At 38.4% G+C, this 14755-nt stretch overlaps 1 pseudogene; it reads left to right on the top strand.

Moving 5' to 3' along the window:
• LOC149188210 (uncharacterized) overlaps positions 1 to 14755 on the top strand; it is a 41625-nt pseudogene that overhangs the window by 19531 nt on the left and 7339 nt on the right.

The raw sequence follows: 14755 nt of genomic DNA, 5'->3' as shown, positions 1-14755 counted from the left end.
TCTGAAATGAAAGCTGACCAAGAGAATGAAGCCTTCGAAGAACGTCCCCAGCCTCAACTGAAGAACAAAATAGGCTAAGATAGCATTGTCCAATTACCTAGAAATCATATACCTAAAGGGCTAGTGCCTTTAGAGAAGTTGTTTGACTAGAATGATGTGCCTCATAAGATTTCCCAAAAAGAAGATCAATCTGTATTCCATAGGCATAACATTGGGAGTCCAGACCATCCAAAGTATATAAAGCTATCCACTCATTTGTCTGCTACCCAAAGTTCTGAATACTACACCTTAATGAAGCAATTTGCTAATGTCTTTGCCTGGGAATATAGCGACCTAAAACTTATGACAAAAATATCATCTAGCATAAGATCCCCTTAGAGAAAGACACCATCCCTTTCAAGCAAAAACTGAGGCCCATAAATCCTCTACTCCTTCCCTTGATTGAAAAAGAAATCAAGAAGTTGTTGGCTACCAAAATCATAGTCCCTCTGAGATATTCAAAGTGGGTAGCGAATTTGGTGGTGGTGAGGAAGAAAAGTGGAGAAATCAAGCTGTGTGTTGATTTTAGGAACCTCAAAAAAAGCTCTAAGAAAGATAATTATCCTCTACCCAAGATGTAGCATTTGTTGCAGAAAGTCTCAGGAGCCAAAGTGATGTCTTTCCTGGATGGATTTTTAGGGTATAATCAAGTTGCTGTATATCCAGATGAACAAGAAAAGACTGCATTCACCACTCCTTGGGGCACTTTTATGTATTCCAAGATGCCTTTTGGGCTGATGAATGTTGTAGCCACCTTTCAGAGATCTATGGATATAGCATTTGTAAGAGAGAAGGATAAATTTGTCATTATCTACCTAGATGATATAACAGTATACTCCAGCAGCCATCAAGATCATTTGTGGCACCTGAAGAAAGTGTTCCTGAAGTGCAGGAGGTTTGGGATATCAGTCAATCCTAAAATGTCTCAATTTGCTTTAGAAGAGGGCCAGCTGTTAGGACACATTGTTTCTGCTACAGGTGTCATAATTGACCCAAAAAGAGTGAAAGCAACTCAGACCTTGTCTATACCAAGATCAAAAAATGACATCCAATCCTTTCTGGGAAAAATAAATTTCGTAAGGAGGTTTGTTCCTAATTTTGCAGAACTGGTAAAGCACATCACCTCCATGCTAAAAAGGGAATCAGAGATCTAATGGACTGATGCAGCAAGAAGATCTTTCAAGGCCATCAAGGGAGCCATTATGGAAGCTCCCACTTTAATCAGCCCAGACTACAGCAAGGAGTTCCATATATTTACATTTGCCTCAGGTGACACCCTTGCAGCGGTTTTATTGCAAAAAAATGATGAGGGTTCAGAGTATCCAGTGGCATTATTCAGCAAAACATTAAGGGATGCTAAACTAAGGTATGCTATTATTGAGAAATAGGCATATTCTCTTATCAAATCTTTAAAGGCTTTCAGATTATACATTCTTCATTCCAAGGTAATTGCATATGTGCCCTATGCTTTAGTAAAAGATGTCCTAACGCAGCCGAATGTTGATGGAAGAAGGGAAAAATGGATTGCAAACATTATTGAATTCAACATAGAATTGAACCCCACCCAGTTTGTCAGAGGCCAGGGCCTTGCCAAGCTAATGGGTGAAGAAAATTGCAAGATGTTGGACATGAATTTGATAAGCACAAGCTTAGATGATAGATAGATAGGGGAAGAAATAGTTGAACCAGGATAGAACTAGTCTTTGGCAGAAAATCTAGCTTCTTGTGAATGGTGCTCTACCATAGCCCATTTTTTGTTGAAGCTAGAGGTCCCTCTAGGCTTAAGTTCAAGCCGAGTTAGAACTATGAAGCTCAGAGTAGCCAAGTATTGCATTCATCAAAATCTGTTGTATTGGAGGGATCCATCTGGAATCCTTTTGAGGTGTCTGGACAAAGAACAATCAATGGAGGTCATGTATCAGTTCCATTCCAGCATCTGTGGAGGACATCACTACTGGAAAACCATAGCCCACAAGATCCTCAGAGCTGGGTATTATTGGCCCACCTTATTTTCTGATGTCTTTTCATTTGTAAAATCCTGTGACAGGTGCCAGAGATTCGAAGGAAAACAGTAGTTGAAATCCCTGCCCTTAAAGCCAATACATGCCAACAGTATTTTTCAGCCGTGGGGTTTAGATTTCATTAGGGAAATTAATCCACATTCTAGTTTCTAGCGCAGATGGATCTTAGTAGCCATCGGTTACTTCACTAAATTGATTGAGGCCATCCCTACTAGGAAAGTTGATCACCATGTTGTCATGAAATTCTTGACAGAAAACATTTTCACTAGGTTTGGTTGTCCAGACAAATTAGTTACAGACAATGCAGTAGCCTTCAGGGAAAAAGAGTTGGTGGATATGTGTGACTCAATGGGCATTAAGCTATTTCATTCCACCTCATACTACCCTCAAGGCAATGGCTTAGCAGAATCCTCCAACAAGAGCCTGATAAGGATAATTAAAAAGCTGCTGGAGGACAATAAAAGGAACTAGGATTCCAAGCTGAAGTATGCATTGTGGGCTGACAGAGTGACTACCAAGAGATCCACAAGGAATTCTCCATTTAAACTAGTATATGGCACTGAGGCTGTATTCCCAATTCAGTTAACCCTCCCTATTGCAAAGTTCTTGCAGGATGAGAAGAATGAAGAAGATGACATGGCAAGGAGGATTAGTGACCTGGCTGAAGTGCATCAAATTAGAGATCAGTTGGTTGAAAGGTCTGCAATACATCAAAAGAGAATCAAGGAAGCCTTTGACAGAAAGGCAAAGATAGACAGCTTTCCAGTTGGACACTTGGTTCTTAAGTGGGATGCACTGAAGGAGAAGAAAGGTAACCATGGGAAGTTCGATGCTCTATGTACCAGACCTTTTGTCATCACTCAGATCTAGGGGAACAACAATTTCATGCTACAAAGTGTGGAAGGAGAGACAGTTTTTGATGGCCCAGTTGATGGGCGATTTTTGAAAATTTCGGTTGTTTAATGTCTTCGAACCTTAATGCCGTAAATATGTTATTTTCACCAGGTTTTAGTATAGACTTAATTAGACTCCATGCCCAATGGAACACTAGGCAATGTTTTTGATCTTGTTTTGAACGAAAGGCATTGGTCTACAGTTCTTGAGACCTCACAGGGAGGATCTCATCCCCAGAAGGAGCCAGTGTTAGCTCTGCTATATAACTATGGTTTTTGAAGGTCAGAGATAAGCTTGGTTGGATTGGTTATGCTCAAAGGAAAGCCCACAGTGGTCATTTTCCCCTTTTTCCTTTGCTCCGCTTACTCTCCTTCACCTCCATTTCCTCTGTTTTTCCTCTAAACCCGACATAAACCCCTTTTAGCTTTAGCCCCAAGCGCAAAGCCCAAACCCTCATAAAACCATCCCATATGCCCTCGCATGCTCGCTAAAGGCCTTTCATCATTTCCTCACCATTGATTTCCTCTCGCCGATCCAATGGCTCTTGTCGCACCCAATAAAGAAACCTGCGCGCTCATTTCCCAACCATCTGATCACCTCTAAAAAGATTCGACAGCTTTCACTCTCCCCGCACGTGTAACCCGATCAAACGTTAGCGCGCAATGAGAGTGGTTTCTCTCTCTCATCCGCCGTACGTGTCGATCACTAAGTGGGATTACACGCCCTGTCCTTTTACCTCCTAACCTATCTGCCCCACCTGATAACTACCACACAGCTCCACCGCTAGATCACCGTTCGATCTATCTGCTGCAGATCCAATGGCCCAAATTCAACCCACTCCCACCTCGGCTGATATCCTTCGCCGAGCCATCTCCGCCATCCATTTTCCTAATCTGACGATTCCCATTTCCTCTCATCCCGATCGTCTGTTTGCCCATGCACCCCACGTCCTCCACTACTCTGTTTGCCCGAAGGAGGAAGGTGATCAGCTTGCTATTATCAGCGACTGACAAACCCTGACAACCATATTTAACAAAAGGAATGGCCAAGGGATAAAGGGATAGAGCACGACCCTGTGACTGCATTTATCAGTTATGGAACCTCACTGGTACAAACATTGCAACTGCCTAAGAGGACAACACAACACCTCAAAAGATCAGATTCATCCACCGAAACAAGAAAACACAGTCAGAGACTCCATCAGGTAGTTAAATGCAGTTGGTGGTCAATTATGACCCCTCCATACCTAAATGGCTAAGAGCCCTTGTAATGTAAATCTATAAATACCCAGAAACAAGATGTAATTAGGGTTGATGGTTGATGTTTTTATGTAAGGTTCAACTTCTGAAGACTATAGATATTTTGTCACTTGCAATGTCTCATCTTCATTTTCAGCTAATACAAGCTTCTTTTGCTATTAACTACTCACTTTCCAATTTCCTCTATTCTAAGCTGTGCCTAATATGCTGTATTCTTGGTCTTTGAAGTTTAGCACTAGAGAGCTATCATCCTATCTATGTGTTAGATTGTTGAATGTATCATTGAATAAGCTATTCAGGTTTTTGTTTATCCAATTCCAGAGAGTTTTCATCCTATCTATGCATTAGTAAATTAGATCTATAGGCTTCTTTATTGGTTTCAGCCGGCCATCACATGGTCTTGTGCATCTGCTGGTGTGGTTAGTATTCTCCATATTCACCTTATCTCTAAACTGTGAGTAGTTGGTGGTCTAAAGCCTTGTAGTTTGGTGGTGTTCACGCATGTCTGGAGTGAAACAAAGTAGAAGTGGTTATCTGGCTTGGACAAGCATCATTCCTTCCATTCATCCATTGCAACAAATAAGTTGAATTTATATGTTACCAGGCATCTCCGAGCTACAACCTAGGAGAGTTTCTTGGAATTCTAACAGAGACCCTTTGGGATCCTAAGTTCCTAACTAGTTTAAGACCTAATATTAGGGCTTCATATTCAACCATGTTGTTAGTTCTTTTAAAATTGAGTCTGTAAGCATGGCCCTCTGAGTGATCATTTTCTAAATTGTAAAAGCATACTTCTACTCCTACTCCTAACTTATTGACTGACACATCAAGTTCAAGATGCCATAAAATCTCATCTTCATAATTTTAACGATATGGGGGAAGAAAATTTTCCTTGTTTGCTACATTTTGATCATCTTGTTTATTGGAAAGCTCTTGAATTTGAACAGTTTCATTTTCAGTTATAACTACAATTTCTTTTGGTTCTATAAAAAAATTGTTTGTAATTGTCTTTGGTGTTTGTTCATCATAATAGAAAATGAAAGAATCAATGTCTGAATGCATGGAGTAGATAGGAAAGTTTTGAAGCCTATCCTGGCTACTTACCACATATTTTATTAAAGTCTCTCTATACAGCTTTTTATGTTGTCCAAATACAGAGATTGTGGCATATGACATGTCAAGTTGTAAAGATCCTTGGAGTTTGGCTCCCCATGATCTAGACAAAAGCATACCATATTTAGGTGGGATGTCAACAACTACTATGTCCATGAGAATGCTCTTAGCAGGATATTGTACCAAGGTAACACACAGGTCTTTGATTAAACCTAGACATTTTACTTGACTTGAATCAAATGAAAACAAGTCCTTATAGGGCCTAGTAATGTCTAAGTTCAATTTTTCCATTACTGATTTGGGGTTTAAATTGTGTGATGCCCCAGAATCTAACATTGAATTGTGTAAGATCTTATCATGAATGCTAAGGCTAATATAGAAAGGTGGTACACCTCCTTCTACTAGTTTTCCATTCACATCAGGACCAAATATAAGTTCAAGCTGATCATCAAATAAATTGACAGAATCTTCATTCTCAGAAATTTTCAAAGTTTGGTTTATTTGAGACTTATAGGTTTCACTTTTCATCAGTTCTGTTAATGGAACTAAAATATTTAGTTTAGCCACCTCTGCTCCCAAATTGAAAGACAAAGGGGCTTTGTCTGTTTCAAGGCCTAGGATTTTTACAGTATGAATTCGAGTAGGATGATCTTCTTTTTCTATGTGACGAATCTTTTCATGTGGTTTTTCCTGATATGGGGTCCTGAGGTTTTTTCACTATTTCCTAGGGGGGAATTGAAGTGGAAGGTTAATCATTAGAGGGTTGATTAGGGGTGATATCTATAATGGTAGGACTTGGAGGATTCTGGTTTGGTCTAGGAAGGATTTGGAGAGTTTTAGTAACCAGAGCTGCTTTGATTTTCTTGCATTTATTTGGTATAATTTTCTTGGCTTGATCAAGAGTATCAGTGTTCTTTTTACTCCTTAAGTTATATTGTTTGTGTACCTCAAAAATGGCAGAATCATATCCTTTCTTATAATCAAATGATTCTCTAGATTGGGTGTGCAATTGCTGCAACCTATGTAGTTCATGCTCATCTTGGGTCAAGAAGACTGTATCCTCATCATCTAATCCCATCAGATTAATCTGTGTGTCTTGTTTAGGGCCATCTGAATGAGAAGTTTCAACATAATTTTATTGAAAGGGAAGTCTAATGTTTTGGTCAGGTCCATTTTTCCCAATGTTTTGATTTTGGTTCTTTCTAAAGTTTGGATTTCTTACTGGAGGTGCCTGTTTATTGTGCCATTGAGGCTTCCTCTCCATGCTGTCTATCCTATTCATAAGCTTTTCCATACTCTTGGATAGAACATCTATTTTGAGATTAGAGGGTGAGGCTTCATCTTTGGTAGGTCCTCTTCTTTCGTTCCTAACTCTAGCTCTTTTTGCTAACATATTTGCTTCTACACTAACAGCTACACTCTGCATGTCTTCTAGGGTTGGTGGATTTCTCTCTTTGAGCTCGAATGCCATATCAGTATTAAACCCATCAGGAAATTTTACTAAGGCTAAATCAAGTGGGGGTATAAGATTAACTGGTATTGCATTGTATATATTGTTGAATCTTGTCCAATAATCATGGACTCTTTCATTAGGTCCTATTTTGATGTTTTCATACTTAGAAAGAATTTGCAAAGGATTCTTTTTCTTTTCCCATCTATTTAAAAATTGCTGATAAAATTCTTCTAAGCTATCTATACTATTAGCAGGTAATGCTCTAAACCATTTCCTAACATCACTAGCTAGAGTTTGAGCAAAAAGTCTCATTTGAACATCTTCAATATCAATTTCATGCAATTCAAAGTAGTTTGTCATTTTGTTTACATGATGTTGTGCTGTATAAGGTCCTATGCCATCAAACTGGACAATTTTGTTTTGATAGTCTTGTGGCATGGCACCAAGCAGGGTTGGTAATACCAAAGGAGCATATCTATTTTCCATGGCTCTAAGTTGGGCAGGGCTAATAAGTGTGGTTGAGGGTCTAGGGGATAATACGATAGTAGATGGACAACTAGGAGTCGCAAGTGTCTGATGGTAGGTTGGTGAGGAAGCAAGGGTATGAATGGAGGTGAGGAATGGACTTCAGAGATGGAAGGGAATAACGGTGAACTAAGGGTATTGGACACTGGTTCAGAAGGCTCGGGGATCCTAGCAGTAGTGAGGGATGATTGAGGGGAATTCAGAATATACTCATCAATTGACTGGTTTTCCTTTTGAATCTCAAGGTCTGCAATAAACTTTGGATCTAGAACTATGTCATCAAGTGTACTCTCAGACCTGGTTCTAAAGAGGGAAAGATCAAATGGCACATCAAAAGGGAGGTCATATACAAACAACCACTCATCAGGGCATGAATCTGCTTTTATTGAAGGTGTGGGACTAATTAAACTTTCTTGTCTTTTGGGTCTTCATGAAATCAGGTTAGGATTATCCACTACTAGGGTAGGGTTTGGATCTGGATTGGCCCTAGTGTGGTGAGTTCTCTTTGAAGCGAGATTTTCAAGATTTTCGAATTATTTTCTTTTTGTGAAATTTTGTTAATAACTTCAATTAAATCCTTTAAAAGGCATAAAATAAAGATTTAAACTTTTCTTAAAGGTTTATTAAAACTGATGATTTAATTACCAGTATGGTCACCACTATGTTATCACTCAGAATTTCCTTTGAAGTTATTAGAAGAAGGCATAATCCAAGGTAACCACAAACCAATCTTTTAAGTATGGGTTCTAGCCAACCTATACTCAAAGAGAGATCTCTCTTTATAATTTAGCTTTGTTGTTATGGAATTTTAGGCTAGTTATTAAAGTTCTATTTGGTTTTGAATTTGAGTTTGGGTGGTGGAATTCTTGGAACAGATGGATAGAGCAAGGTCTTCAAGCCATTAGGCTATGGAGTCAACAAAAGGATAGTAGAACTAGACCAGATCATTAAAGGGAATGTCTACAGGGAAATTTAGCAAAGCAATAGGCAAATCTTTAGGCCAAATGGATGAAGAGGTTCTAACTAGGGTGAAAGGACACTTATGAATCCTTAGACTGGGATCAGAATGAGGAACAAGGGGATAATCATGAACAAAGGGAAATGGAAAATCCTTTGCTATAGATCATAGGAGGTTACCTAAACTAAGGAGCAGTGAAGAGTTCCTTAACTTAGATAAATGAAGAAAACATTAATAAAGTATAACAGTTAAGACAGAGTGCATTCAAGCAATTTTTGAAATATCATTCCATGATATAACTTTTAGAATTGAGAGATACGTAAAATATTTGTGGAAAAACATAAGAAAACACAACATTTAAACAAGAGATGATACTTATTTGTTATTCGCTTCACATAGGGATCCTATAAAATATCGGATCTTTATTCCTTGGTCCATCAAGCCAAACCAACCATTGATACAATAAAATTTTGATTTAAGAGAAAAATTCTATAGAAATGTCTTTGAATCCACCCTACATACTTCGAGCTGTGAAAAATTTATACAAAAAATAATTACAAAATATCACATAACAATCTGAGATTTAATCTAGGGAATGAAAATATCTTCAAGCATGAAGATAGAGACATATGTAAAATTGCATCATGTTGTCCCTTTTATTGTGGTGTTGTTGGCTTTTTCAGTTTGAGTTGTGAGCCCTTTAAGTTGGCTGGTAGTTGAGGTATTTCTACGCTAGAATCTTCTTTAGATTGATCTTTCACTGATACTCTTTGACTCTGTTACTCTTTGACACTATTGATGTTGTTTTCACCTGTTTCATCTGGCTACCTATAGATTTACTGTAGTAACTTTATGATGTAAATTTTTTTATAGTAAATATGTCATTTTCTCCCACCATTCTACCTCAGGTAACTTCACCTTCAACATTCTTCTGTAAATTTCATTTGCCTCTGTGTACTTTTCAAAATCAGGCTTGGTGAGAAATAGATGTTTCACCTCATGTTCTAAGAAAAATAGGTTCTCCAATGTATCATACAATACTTTGCTTGTTGGTAAGGCTTTAATAGCTGATGTACTTGCCTATTCCTTTGCCAATCTTCTTAACCTATCACCATAGCCAAGCTGGGTCATAAGTTTGTCGTTGATGACTATAGGACTGGGAAGGCCTCTTTCCCCCAAAATTTGAAACTTAGTCATAAAATTGTCAATGGCTACTTACATGGTGTGGCGCTTCTCTTCCACGTTGAGCATGAGGTTTATTTTGGAAAGAACCTTCTTAACTTCTAGGATGGCTTCAGTCCTATCCTCTATGTCAAGCTCATGGAGCTCATACCTGTTCTTACTGTTCAAAAAGTGGATGAGTCTATTAGCATCCTCTGGTTTGTCTCCCAGCTCTTCCTTTACTTTTCCAATAGATTCAGTGGCTATTTTCACTAACTCTATCTGCTCAAATATTACCTTTATTGATGGCCAAATATCATTGATAGAGTCAATGATATTGGCCCAGAGCATCTCCTTCATCTGTCCTACTAGTTTCTGCAATGTTAAATCTTTCTCAAGGACACTGATTTTATCACCCATCCTTTGGGCCTTCTGTGTCTCTTCTCTTTGCTAAATTTGGGCAAGTTTACTGTTAGTTTCTAAACTTGCCACTTTTTCCTTTAACTTTTTGAGTTTATTTGCCTAGATTGACATCTACTCCATGGCTTTTATCAGTTTTGTTGTTTTCTCAGTTGATGTACCTGCTGCTATAGTAGACTTTGTTGTAATTGGCAGTGATGTGGCTGGTGGAACTATAGGTGCCAATGATTCTGCCATTGTTGAAGGAACTGTTGTTGATACTATGGGAATGGTAGTCCTTGAAGTGGTGGCCAGGTCACTTTGTTTGGACTGAATCAAAATGTCCAATTCTTTCTCTGTTTCTTTGAGCTGATCATTTAGCTTTAGGACTAAGTCCATAAGCTCTTCATGTCCTTTTTGGGCTTCCAGGACCTCCATGGTTTGTGGATGATGCAGCTGAGGAATTTTGAGCTGCTTCTTTAGTGCAACTATATCATCATTCTTCTTCTTTATTAACTTTTCTATGGCCTTTACATCTTTGGGATCATGTCCCAACTCTATGACTAAGTCCTCTAAGCACTTGATTCTGGTATCCTTGGCCTATGAGGAGGCCTTCTCCAACTGGAACTATGCTGATATGTTTTTTAGAGAGTTTTGCAGTTGGTGGGCAGAAATTACTTTCCCTGTCAAGGTGGGGTATATCATCCCCCATGTCTGCTTCTGCAGCTCAATCTAGTCAATGGGATGAATATCCCTTGCCAATACTTCAAAGTCCACTGTTTTGAAATGTGATGATGTTCTTGACTGCTGAGTGGTTGGTTTGATGAATGTCATTTGCATTTTCCCCTCTTTGACATCAAAGGCTGACATGAGCCTTGTTTGATTGGTAGGGGTCATCTTTAGATACTGTGCATATGTTTGGGATTTCAGCCTCTCATTCCTAACCTTTATTTCTTTGTATCTCTCCTTTATATCTTGGTTTCTGTCTGTTGGCATTCTGAAAGAGGATACTTCAACACTTTGTTGTCTTTCCAGCATCTGATTCTGTGATGTGGAAGGTTCTAGGATACCTCTAGATGGAGTGGCTAGCCTGCTCCCATCTCTTTCTGTACTTGTAACCTCTACTGTCTCCTCTTTATATTCCTATTCAGAGACATGATTCACTCTTTGTCTCTTAGCCTGGATTGTTTTAGCATAGGCTTGTGAAGTAGTGACCCCTTCCCTATTTCTTTCGAGGTTTCTCTCCTCATTTAGAGAAGTATATAAGACTGGAGGCGTACTCATGGTGGCCTTAGGTCTATCTATTTGATTTGGTTCTGGCACCTCTGATAGGTTTGGTACTTCTAATTCTTCTTTCACCTATGACTCTTCTTATACCTATGAATCTCCTGGCCCATGTAATTCTCCTTGTATATGTGATTCTCCTGGCACTTGTGGGAAAGAAAACTCATCAAGTTGTTTCTCTAGCTCAGTGAGTGAATTTTCAATGTCTACTTTGGTGTTGTCTTGATCCACTAAGGTCCCTTCTACCCATTCTGATTGATTTTCAAAGGCTTCAATTTCAGGAATGGGGTGATGGATGAAAGGTCCCAACTTGACCTTTTGTCTCTTCTTAGTGATAAACTCCAAAGGGTCATACCTCAAGGAAAAACTCCTTTGGAACTTCATGTTTTGTAATATTACATCAGCTTCATGGCTTGCTTACCTTGAATTACAAATAAAGGGGCTTTGAAGTTGGCCTTGTTCTTAGCATAAACAAAATTTGTTTCATCTGCACTGATCATTCGCCTGTAATACTCTAAAGAAAATAACCTCATTGGGAGGTATTTGGGGAGCTTGTATGGTGGTGACATGCATCCATAGATCCTGATTTCGGTATGGTTTTGGTATAAGTACCAATCACCTACCTTGGATTGTTTTGACAATTGCAAGATTGTTTTTATGTCTACACTTATTCTTGGACGAGGGCTTCCTATCAACATTGTCACAACTGGATACACAAATAGGTAAATGAAGTCAGAATATAAGTATGGGGAGTGATATTTGTGTATCAATGGAGTCGAGAAGATTACTGACCTAGGTTGACCTTTTGTGTCATGTTTCTAGAGAGTAAATGGGAACTTATATGCTTGAAAATATAAGAAAAGGTGGTACAAGACAGAGGAGTATTTGAAGACTCGCTTATTACTCATATTAAGTAATTGGTCATGCATTCTATAAGCTATGAACTTGGCATAATCATAGATGATAGCAGGGGGTTGTCCTAGAGTGAAAATAGACATGAAAGCTAGGATGATTTCATCTATGTACTCACTGGTGGTATAACCTAGGACTCTAGATATCATTGCTACAATGTTCTAACCAAATGGGGAAAATATGGTAGCCACATATGGAGGAGGATCTCTTGGGATATTCTTTTCCTCCCTGATGAATTTTTGGAACATCTCAGCCAGTTTAGCAGTGGTGAGCTTGGAGAATTGGTATAATAGATTACCAATTGACAGAGGGGTTAGGTTTTGTCCTGGTTGAAGTTGCAGCATTTCATTGATAGATTCAACAGTGATGGTGAAAAGTATAGCCTGGTTAGGGGAAATCACTGCTCTTTGACTGGGGATATAGTTTGCATGGCAGTAGTGGACGATTTCAGGGAAAATGTGCACTTGAGGGAATTGGTACTTGGGAAAATTCGATTCCCAAAGTCCAATTTTATCAGCATGATTTAGGAATAGGTCTCTATATCGCTAGTATAGTTTGAGTGGGGATTCTAGGACAAAGATGTCCTTTATCTGAAAATCCTTATCACCCAGGGGAGGGTTTTCTAAGTCTAGATGAGGAGTGGAAATTGGTCTAACATCCATGGAAATTGGGGTGGCCATTCTCAATTCTTGTGGATTTGAGAGTGGGGGAAGTGATTTTCAGTATTTTAGGGCAATGGTGGTTCGGTGCAGAGTAGGATTTTAAGTTTCCTTCAATTAATTTTTCACTTTAATTAAGAAACTAAGTAACTGGTTCAAAATTTGACAAGGTTTTTCTAGTGAATTATGGCTTAAATACCCGGAATTTGAGGAAAATGAGCTGTGAACAGGGCAACTGGCAACTGTGAACGGTCGAAAGGTTCTGTGTAGGCTGGAAGGAAAATTGGGTGCTCTATGGTGTCTTTAGGGTGTAGTTGGACATAGGTTAGCGGTTTCGACATTCGCAGGTGCGTGCATGGAGGTTAACAGTTGAAAAAACGATAAAAACAAATGTTTTTGGGGCTTTTGGCTTTATGCACAAAAGTTAACTTTTGGCGGGTACGGGTGAATAGTGACTATTTTTGCATGTAGCAAGGTGAATAGTGACTATTTTGTCACTTAGTAGGCAGGCGGTAAATGGTTTCCATCGCATCGCTTTTGGGTGCTCGGTGGTCTTGGGGGGAGGCTGCCCGATTCCATATGTTGAACGACACGTAGTATCGGTGGCCCCGCAGAAAACACATTTATTGGGCAGGTACTTTTCAGACATCGGGCCCGCCCGATATGGATAATGGCCGTCAGATGTGATGGGAGGCGATCGTACGATGATTGAGCAGGGTAGTTGCACGGAGGCTAATGGAGGGGCCCAGCGGCTGATTAAGCGCGAGGATTTTTGATTAAATGATGGATTAAGGCGTGGTTAAGGCATCGGGATCATCAACAGAGGGATTACTTAATGTAATCACGATTTGATCAATTAATGAACTTTGTCGGGGTTTGGGTGAAATTCGTAGTTTTATAGTTAAAACTAGGTCTAGGGATATTAATGTAAGGGATTTAATATATACATACGAGAAAGGGTATTAATGGGAATTAATATATATCTATATCTATATATATATATATATATATATATATATATATATATATATATATATATATATATATATATATATATAAGTTAGAAGTTAATATGGAAACGGCATAAATGAATTGTGCTAAGCATAATGTAATTTTTGTGATTTATTTGCTTTTCGCATATATGCATTATAACTTAGGCTAAAGTGTTTTTGTGGGTTTTTGGGAAAAATGGGTTTTATATGAGGGAAATTACTTTTCCTAGGAAAATAGTGTTTAAACTTTAGGAAAAGGGGTTTTTTAGGGAAATGAGGGGAAATGAAGTGGGATGAATGAACTAAAGGGGGGGATGAATTTTTATGGAGGGATTTTAGTACTTATTGCCTATTAGTCATTGAGTCGAGGGTCCGGTCCCTCCAAAAGTCAGAGAAATGCTCTGAGCCTCTTAGACTTAAAGGTTTTGGTACATTTAACTTTATTTGTGGGAAATTAGTAAAATAAAGGGGTGAAGTGAATGGGGGAGGTTAATTAATTAACTTTGTAAACTTATGCATGGTCAATTGCTCATTTACATTTGGAACTTTCTATGATGAGGATGATAAATATGCTTTTTGGTCTAACCAATCATCTAATTTCTGCAACCTTTCTTCTACTTACCCATCTACTCATCCTACCATTTTTACTTCTCTTTATTAGGTGCATTTAAGCTAGAAAACCCGTATAAACATTTTTCTTTTCTTTACAATAGAAATCTAACTAAATCTAACCTTATTACATCCAAAGGCTCAGATTAAACAATTGAGCTCCTTTTACCTATCTAATTATCTGCCAAGTTTACATTGTTTGGTCAGATCTTTATTCTCTATTTATAAACATAAAATTGAAAACATGAACTATCCAAGTTTAAACATTTTGACTATCATGGATTGTGGAAAAGGTTACAAGCTGCCCACAATTATTTATTCTGCATAAAACTAAACTAGGAGTGACATTTTTACCTGCTCACTTTCGTGGTCTTTTCTTTCCTTGGGGTTCATATTTTTTCATCTTTTTTGACCTTTTTATTGTTTTTTGTCCTTTTATTATTCTTTTAGGACACACCCTCCTTAAATTTTTTAATT

Source organism: Pinus tabuliformis, chromosome 3_1 (assembly GCF_031772625.1).
Source record: "Pinus tabuliformis cultivar Carrire ecotype Pingquan chromosome 3_1, CPIR1, whole genome shotgun sequence".
Lineage (NCBI taxonomy): Eukaryota > Viridiplantae > Streptophyta > Pinopsida > Pinales > Pinaceae > Pinus > Pinus tabuliformis.
Note: the sequence above shows the minus strand (reverse complement) of the source record. Positions and strands in the feature narration are given on the sequence as shown.